The 8267-nt window shown below is 46.7% G+C and overlaps 1 long non-coding RNA gene across 1 annotated transcript; it reads right to left on the bottom strand.

Moving 5' to 3' along the window:
* Positions 1-2496: 2496 nt before the first annotated feature.
* Positions 2497-8153, bottom strand: LOC144378148 (uncharacterized). The gene is made up of 2 exons (XR_013439740.1): positions 3698-8153; positions 2497-3582 (listed from the first exon to the last, which is right to left on the bottom strand). It is a non-coding gene; the product is annotated as an uncharacterized LOC144378148 (long non-coding RNA).
* Between the last annotated feature and the right edge of the window lie 114 nt (positions 8154-8267).

The following is an 8267-nucleotide window of genomic DNA, read 5'->3' as shown; positions in this document are numbered from 1 at the left end:
AGTCTTCCCTGGATGGCTACCACTGTGTAGTCGCAGGGAAACAAGTGCCCTTGTCCAGCATGACCTGAATCCACACACAATGGCCAGTGTGTTTCTCCACATGCTGCCTCAGGTCATCAGGGTCTCTCTTTCTCATCAAACCATATGGGAACCATGCAGAAAGACCTTTGCTGGGAAGGGGCCGGTCATTAGTTGGGTGCAGGGAAGAATGCCTGCTTCTTGGTGGTGCACATCACTGATGAGTACGGGAAGTTTCGATTTTTTCTAAGACTGGGGAGGCAGATGTTAGCTGCACCCTGGAACTTGGTACTGTGCACACACTCCAGTGTCAGCCTTGCATTGCAGCTCTCCTTAAGCACACCCACCTTTGAAACCCCCAGCTTTTCTATCTGCAAATCCTCTCGACCACCCAGATGGCACCTTTAACCTTGTGCCTGGTGTTTTTGTTTAGTTCTGTTTTGAAACTGAGGGAAAACAGCCCCCTTCAAGTTGATGGGTATCAAAATGAGCGAATGAAGGCCCTAGGTGGGCACACAGAGGTTTCCGTTTAGGACTCAGTGGGCACCAACTGTGCATCTTGTCCCCAACTCCACAACAACTCAGATGGTTGTCATTGTACCAGTCTGTGGGTTTTCTTACAACACAAAGAGACATTCCACAGAGCCAAATGGCAGAGACTTGCACACACAATTATCTGGTCAATTGAGGCAAAAGAAAATAATCATTTGTCCAATTGTCCAAATTAGCTCTCTGGACTGTCCTGAATGCTCAGGATAATTGTGTGGTCCTCCACTTTTGTTCCATAATCTGGCTAAAATGGACCATTTTAGATGAGGCTCCATTCAACACAATGCACATTGAAATCAGACTCAGTTAAAATAGACCACTAGGTTTAGCACTTTCTGTTTGTCAACTGCAATCCTATAATTGCTTTTAACTAATCATCCAGATTCTACCATTAGTAATCACTAGATTTCTCATTTTATAGATGTCCTCACAGAGGCAAAGGGCTCTGGTATGCGCTATTGTGTCTTTTCCTCAAAGTAGGTTCGAGGAAATCAAACGTTTTTTTCTTAATTGTTTATGTTTTAGCCTGATCTTTAGCTATGGGTCACCAGTACAGACCTCCATTTTCTTTTTCTTTTTTTTTTTCCTGTGGTGCTGGGGATTGAGCCCAGGGCTTAGTGCATGCAAGGCAAGCACTCTACCAACTGAGCTATATCCCCAGCCCTAGATCTCCATTTTCATCAACTCAAACCCCCAAGCCTCTCCCTTTTTCAGATGGGGAAACTGAGGCCTGCAGCAGGACTCACCAAGGTCACACGGAAAGTGTAACTCAGAGCTGGAACTAGAATCATCAGCTCTCTAATTTGCAGACCAGCACTATTTCTGCTTATGCCATTTTAATTGTTCATTTCTTTCCATAAAATTAAATGACCTTCTTCAAGAAAGATTTAATGGTCAAGATGTGATTTGGTAAAAAGCTTCCTCAAGGATTTTTTTTTTTTTTCCTTATTACAAAGATGAGGCCAGGCTGCAGCTAAGAGAGATTTGCAAACAGTGGTGTGTCATTATCCCAGTTCAGTTTTTTGTGTAATTGGTGTGAAGAGATTGCTGCCGATGAGTCAGCCTGCTGCTGGACAGAAAATAATGATTCTTTTGTGACATGACTTGGTGTACATACACGTGAGCTTGGGGTTGTTTATAAAAGGTGTATATGTACACAAAACGCTTACCAAGATGGATAATGTCATCATGAAGTTGTAAATAATAAGAAATAGTCTTGAGCAAAACTGATTTAATATTTGCCTGAGAATGTAGCACTTCATTTCAACACTACGCAATGGCTAGAAATTGATTTTTTTTTAAATCCAATTAAGCCTCAAGGTTGGTTATCCATTTAAAAGGTCGGATGAGTTAAACAATGACAGTACCTTCCGTTCACGCTAATAATTAGATTTGCTCAGAGCCTCAGCACTGGCATGGTGCCTTGCAGAGGCTCACATTTTGTACCTTTGTACAACTGTGAGCCACCCATGTCCCCAGCCACGCACTAGCTGTACCAGCAAAGCAGGGACCCTCAGCTGGCTGCCCATCTGATTCCCAGCACCCACCCATGAGTGTGTGAATCTCAGCAGACGGCTACCTACTCTCCTTTCTATGGTCCCAAGAGTATTGAGACATGGAAAGTCACCCTTGGTTAAAGGGAAAAGAAAGACGCAGACACCACCTGGTTGTGTGTGCTACCTAGTTTATAATAAAACAAATTCAGCTTTTAAAATGGTGCTTTTTATAGCACATATTTACTATGTGCTTCTAACAGGTTGAGAACAAGACTTCAAAATGCCTTTTTATGGTTTTTGTAGGTAATATTTAAGTATTACTGAATTTATGAAGATGTTGGGAAAACCACGAGCCTGATTGGAATGCTTTTTACTTTGTGTGAGCTGTAATGTCACTCATGTTTTGTAAATTACTGGGAAGGGACAAGTGATCTTACCTCAAAGCTAGCATTTTAACCTGCATTGTAACATAAGGTTCGTGTATTATAGCACTTTGCATCCATAACCAAAATGAGGCACCTTCCAGATTCAGTAAGAAAAAATATAGAATTTCCTTTGCATCTCAAAAAAAAAAAAAAACCCAACAATTTCTGGTTCGTTTCTGCCTCCCCACCCTTTCCTTATACTGTTCAGCTGCCAAAATCCTCAGCAACAGATTTACGATTCTTTTTAAAAGATCCACTTCAGATACCACAGATAGACATGTAATAAACACAGGGGTGTTTCTGGGAAAAATGTGACGCAAACTGAAGATTGAATCACTTTCAATGCACCGAGGAAACGTACTGTTTAGCAGGATCTATAAGTGAAGGTTTTCCTTTGACAAAGATTTCACGATCCAAATAAACGTTTCCCCCCTGCTTTGGCTTTTCCGTCTGTCTCCAGGTTGAGTACGCTGGAAGGAATGTGGAGCCATGTCTGGTCTGTTAATTATTTCTCTTTTCCTTCCTGCAGCCTCTGCATCCCAAGGCTCCAGGTCTTCAGTACGCCCTTGAAAACTTTTGCAACTAAAAAATAATTTTGCTGGTGTTCAGAAGTAAATAGGAATTCAGTTCCCGAGACAGGAGGGTTATTGCTGTTTTACACTGTGCCCTTCCTGGGAGAATAATTTAGGCTGCTGGGAGGGCAGGGGACTCTGAGAGCGTGGCTTCAGCCCCTCATTTTATCAAGAAGTCCTAAAAACTGATGTCCGAAGGAGCGCTTTTTGTTGTTAATAGATGGTTCTGCTAGTACATTTTTATTAACCTGTGCGCTCTCCTCCCGCCATGAGAGCGAGGAGTGAAGATGCAGAGCTTGCTGATGAGGTCACAAAATGCGCTTGTCAAGTCAAATGCCAAAGGGCACAAGCAGCAGGCTGCCTTTGGTGAAAGCTCCCTGAATGTGTAGAATCTTATTTTTCCCAAAAAGAGACAGAGAAAGATAAACCAAAAGCTCATCCAGTGGCAGCCTGTGAAGAGCAAGTGGCGAAGTGAGGGCGAGCAGCTCACTCCTTTGTCCGGTCTTGAGCTATGTGAATGTTCTTTTGTATTCAAAAAAGAAAATGGAAAAAGAAGGAAAATGGCAAACCATTAATATGGAATACAAACAGAGGGCCTAAATGTACTTGATAAGCTACATGAAAATGAGGTTCTCACCAGTGGATACATTCCCAGGATAAGGTTGCAGGATTGTCACGAGGACCGGTGTTAACTCAGAGGGTGGTTGGGAGCCTCGCCTGCCCACCTCCCCAGCTACAAGCAGGGGAGGTGGGCAGGCGAGGAAGAGCCCTGTGAGGGGTTGGATAAAAGGAGTCATCATGAGCTCATGCTGTCATTGGACCTTGGCCCCCCAGGAGGACCAGAAGCAGCTAGCATTCCCATACCCTCGATTTCTGACCAAGCACTCCCCACTCCGGAGAAATGGGTGACTAGATTTGGGCCAGGGCAGGAACAAATCTTATTATTGCAGAAAGGAACAAAGTCCTCAAAACCCATTAGAAGGTGTCAAGGTGACAGGGGGCCAGCCTGGTTGTTGGCATGGGGACGCTAGAGCAGAGGCACTGAAGGGCACTATGCACTTCCACATGGGTTCAGAGTTGCATCCCAGGGCAGGGCCTGCTTCGTGGGTGTGCAGCCACTGCAGTTATGTGGCCCTGGGCTTGGTTTAATGCCCTACTGGGGCCATCTTTAATTCTCTTTGGTTTTCATTTTACACTGAACTCCATGAATCAGCTCTCCAGCCCTGGGGAAGCAGAGTGGTCTTTGCTAAGGAAACCCAGGGTAATAACGTAGAAGGGATGACAATAGAAAACCACCATGTTGCAGCCATCACTTGATCCAGGCCCAGGTCATCATCAAGAGTAGATAAAGATCACTGGAAACCAGAACATTCTAATGGTCTCCAGCTGTCACCCCACAGGTTATAAACAGAACATTGATTTTTGTCCTACCCATTATAAAGAGGGGAAATCACTTTTATCTTATAGAGATCTGGCAGTCCCCACTAACACCAAGAAACCAGCCTCAGCCAGTGATGGGGGACCCATGACTAATGAGGCACGGTAGGAAACGCACCAAAAACATTGAACCCGAATCTAACCAAGAGGGAACAGAGGAATCCTGAGTGTGAGACTTCCTATAAGACATGCCAATGCCAGGAAGGACAAAAGCAGGGATTGTGCTGGACTGAAGAAGACCAGAGGCCTGGCCATCCAATGGAACACCTCATCTCTATTTGGATTCTGGATTTAAAGAATCCAGGACATCTGGGAACAATTAAGGAAATTTCAGTGTGGGTGTATACTATGATAGAGTTAGGTCAATGTCAAATCTCCATGGGTATGATTGGGACATTACTGTAAATGTGTGGGCAGTGTCCTTGTTCCTAAGAGATGCACTGAGCCACTTAGGGGTGACTGTATGCAACTTACTTTAAATATATGTGCACACATACACATGTGCCGGTGAATATATATATATGAATGAATCTAGCCGAAAGGCACGCAAGTGCTCATTATACTAGTTTTTCAGCTTTTCCATAAGTTAATGAATTTTTCAAAAACCTTTCTAGAGAAATGTGCTTTTCATGGCAGTGAGTTCTTTTTCCTTCCCTCAGGGAACATTTAGTGCAAATCTAGGTGGCACGTCTGGCGCCACCAGTTACAAAATGTAACCAAAGCACTTCCTGATGTCCAGGAACCCTGGACATGGTGTGGGAAGGTGCAAACCTCCACTGCCCAGGGCAGTGCTCAGGAGGTTCACACGCGTGTCCCGGTTGGCTGGTCGGGACTCAGTTCCAGGCCTGCGGCTCCGCACAGTGTGATGGAGGGAGGTCATCGGAGAGACCCAGCCTCTGCTTCCTCTGTGCTCACGAGGTAGCAGGTGATTGTCAACCAGGAACGAGACCTGCCCTCATTTCACATTAGTTCTGACTGAGGTGCTACTGGCTTTCAGTTACCCGCAAGGTCAAGTGCAAACTTTACAGCTCAGTGTATATCTTAGGCGCTTGGGTGCACTTTATATCCTGCCGTGTGAGCTTTGGACAGTGCCCGATGGATGACATCCTTTTCCACTTCAGGACTTTGTGTGAATGTTTCCATAGGCAGGGGTCAGAGTCAGATGCTTGGTACACTTGAACTAATTAAGACCCAAGTCAGAGGTCTCATCCTAGTCCATGGGGCCTTCTCTGGCGGCCTTCTCTTAGTGGCTGAGTTTCTGGATTTTTATCACTATTTGCTGTGTGTGTTGGGGAGGGGGTACGTACACACACACACACACACAAACACACACACACACATGTGACCCCCCTAAAGTTTGATCAGGCCTGGAGCTATTCAAAACTCATGTTCAGTAAATGTATGTTAAGTGTAAGAAGAGACAAATGAAAATGCCAGAAATCATGAAACCTTTTCTCATATTGGATATAATGGAACTGGGAACCTCCTGGAGCTCAGCGGTGTCTAAGCAGGCATTAGATTCTATGTGGGTGGACTCTGGCATGAAATTAGCATATAAATGCACATTTCAGATACCTGGAGCCATCTTACATGATGTGATTGCAGAAACCTGTCCTAGAGCTATACCAAAAACACTTCCTAATAAGTCCCGGAAACCGTGCTCTGATTTCTTCCAGAAGTTTCCAATCTTTTCCTCTGTTTCTAAGTTAGGTCTGAACACCCATAGTAGACTATGGAATGGGTCCCAAGTCATCAGAAACCTAAGTTGCTCCTTGGGTTGTGTTAAAGATCTGCTCATTTATTTTAAACTTTCATTTTTCAAAGAAAATTAAATAGAGGTAAATTTTTCATTGACAGTGAAATATATACTAAGTCGTGGATTATACCTTCATAAAAAATTATCTAAACAACGTGCTGCCTGTCTTGTTTATGTTAGAGCCTGTGAATTCTGCAGGGAGAAGGGGCAAGTACTTTCCTGGAATCTATTTGTATCTGTCACAAGCTGCATCTTGAGGAATTGGCAGGCATTTGAAGTGGAATAATTCCTTAGCGTTCTGTTTGGTTTGGATTTCTTCAATTCAGGAGTGGCTTAAAACGAGAATCAGAAATAGTTTCTTCTAACCATCGTACAACATTTTCCTCTTGCATTGTGTGTAATAAGTGTTTGACAAATATTGGTTGAATTGAATCATCTTGTTCCTTCTTGCCTGGGGGCATTGAGGTTATCCAGTCTATTCTTAAATATGGGAGAATTCTAGAAGGAAAATTCTCCAACCTGATCTCTACTGACAGCTTCTCTCTTCTCTCAACTCCCTGTGCAGAAAAACTGCCAGACCTGGCTTTCTGAATTGCTTCTGGGATCCCTCCTCTGTTTGCAAAAGTCTAGAGTAAACCAGACCCCCGCACCCACCTCCACCCCCGGCTCCAGCTCTGCCCTCTGGCTTCATAGCCCCTGGACATACTCTGCCTTTGTGTTTTCTCATGGGGTTTCCAGAAGCCTGGCCTGTGGAAAGTCCTGCCTCGCTCATGGGGACACACTCTGGTCTGTCACCCTCTAGGCAGATCCCCCAGCTGTCTCAGCCCCCTCTGGAGTGCCATGCGCCTGTCTGCAGTGTATTTGCAAACAGAAAAAAAAGAGTGATAGATCTTCATGGTTCTTAGTACCCTTTACAAATGTGTGAAAACATTCGGCTGCTCTAGAATCTTTTGAAGAAAATAAGACCCAATTAGTGTTGACTTTTATGTCAGAAAAGCCCAGGTTTCAAAGGAATTCCTTTCACTCATTCCACAGCTATTTGGGGATGCCTGCTCTGAGCTGGGCACTGCAGGACAAAAGCAGACACAAAGGCCTGGCTTCAGGCTGCTGCCACTCCAGCCTCAGTAGCTGCTAGGAGGTGGCCCAGCCTCCTGGGAAGTAGGACAAGAGGGTGCAGACAGGGAAGATGGAAGGTGGCTCCTGGGCCATGACAAGAGGGGTGGGGCAGCTGGGAGGTCAGTGGTGGAATATCATGTACCCAGTTGCCTTTGCTTTTTTGTTTTCAAGATGGATGAAGAAGAAATTCAAAATAAGAGGAGTGATGTACAGAACTGAGAAGGGTGCCAACAGCCCTGAGCAACCAGGCAGAGGGAAGAGGGGGTAACAGATGGCTATTTTCAAAAAACCCTGAACCGTGTAGAAGTCAGGACCCCCGCCTCCACCAGGTCTTCCTCTTCCGTCACCAGGGTTCCTTCCACCACTCAGCAAGTGCTCCCAACCCATGCAGGGGGCCTTTCCTTCCCAGAGAGGTGACTCAGGTGTGGGTCTCCTCTGCCCAAGTGGGGGCAGAAGGCTGGAGAGGCAGCTTGCTCCCACTGTCACAAGTGGTGGGCTGAGGAAGGGCCCCGAGCGGGCAGGGCGAGCCTGCATTTCTCCTTGGCCATTTAGAAGCAGCGGCCTGGAAGGGAACCCAGGTCCACGTCGCCCCTCTCACGTGCATGGGTGTGACTGGCAAAGTGGGGTCTGGTCACCGTCGAGGAACCCTCTGTTTGGAGGGCAAGGCCTCGCGAGCAGTTGGGCGCTGGCCTGGGGCCAAGACCGCGGTGGGCCGCCCCGCCGAGGGCCGCGCGTCCGCGCTCCCGGGGCCTGGCCAGGCCGGTGGGGCCTGCGGGGCGGCGGCCAGGCCCTCCCGGAACCTCGGCGCCCCGGCCCGCGCCCCTCGCGCCCCCTCGCGCCCCGGGCGGGCCCTGCACGTCTCGCGCGGCCCGCGGCGGGGGAGGCGGGGCGGGCGCGG

Source organism: Ictidomys tridecemlineatus, chromosome 5, assembly GCF_052094955.1.
Source record: "Ictidomys tridecemlineatus isolate mIctTri1 chromosome 5, mIctTri1.hap1, whole genome shotgun sequence".
Lineage (NCBI taxonomy): Eukaryota > Metazoa > Chordata > Mammalia > Rodentia > Sciuridae > Ictidomys > Ictidomys tridecemlineatus.
The sequence above is the reverse complement of the archived record's forward strand: the minus strand, read 5'-3'. Positions and strand labels throughout refer to the sequence as shown.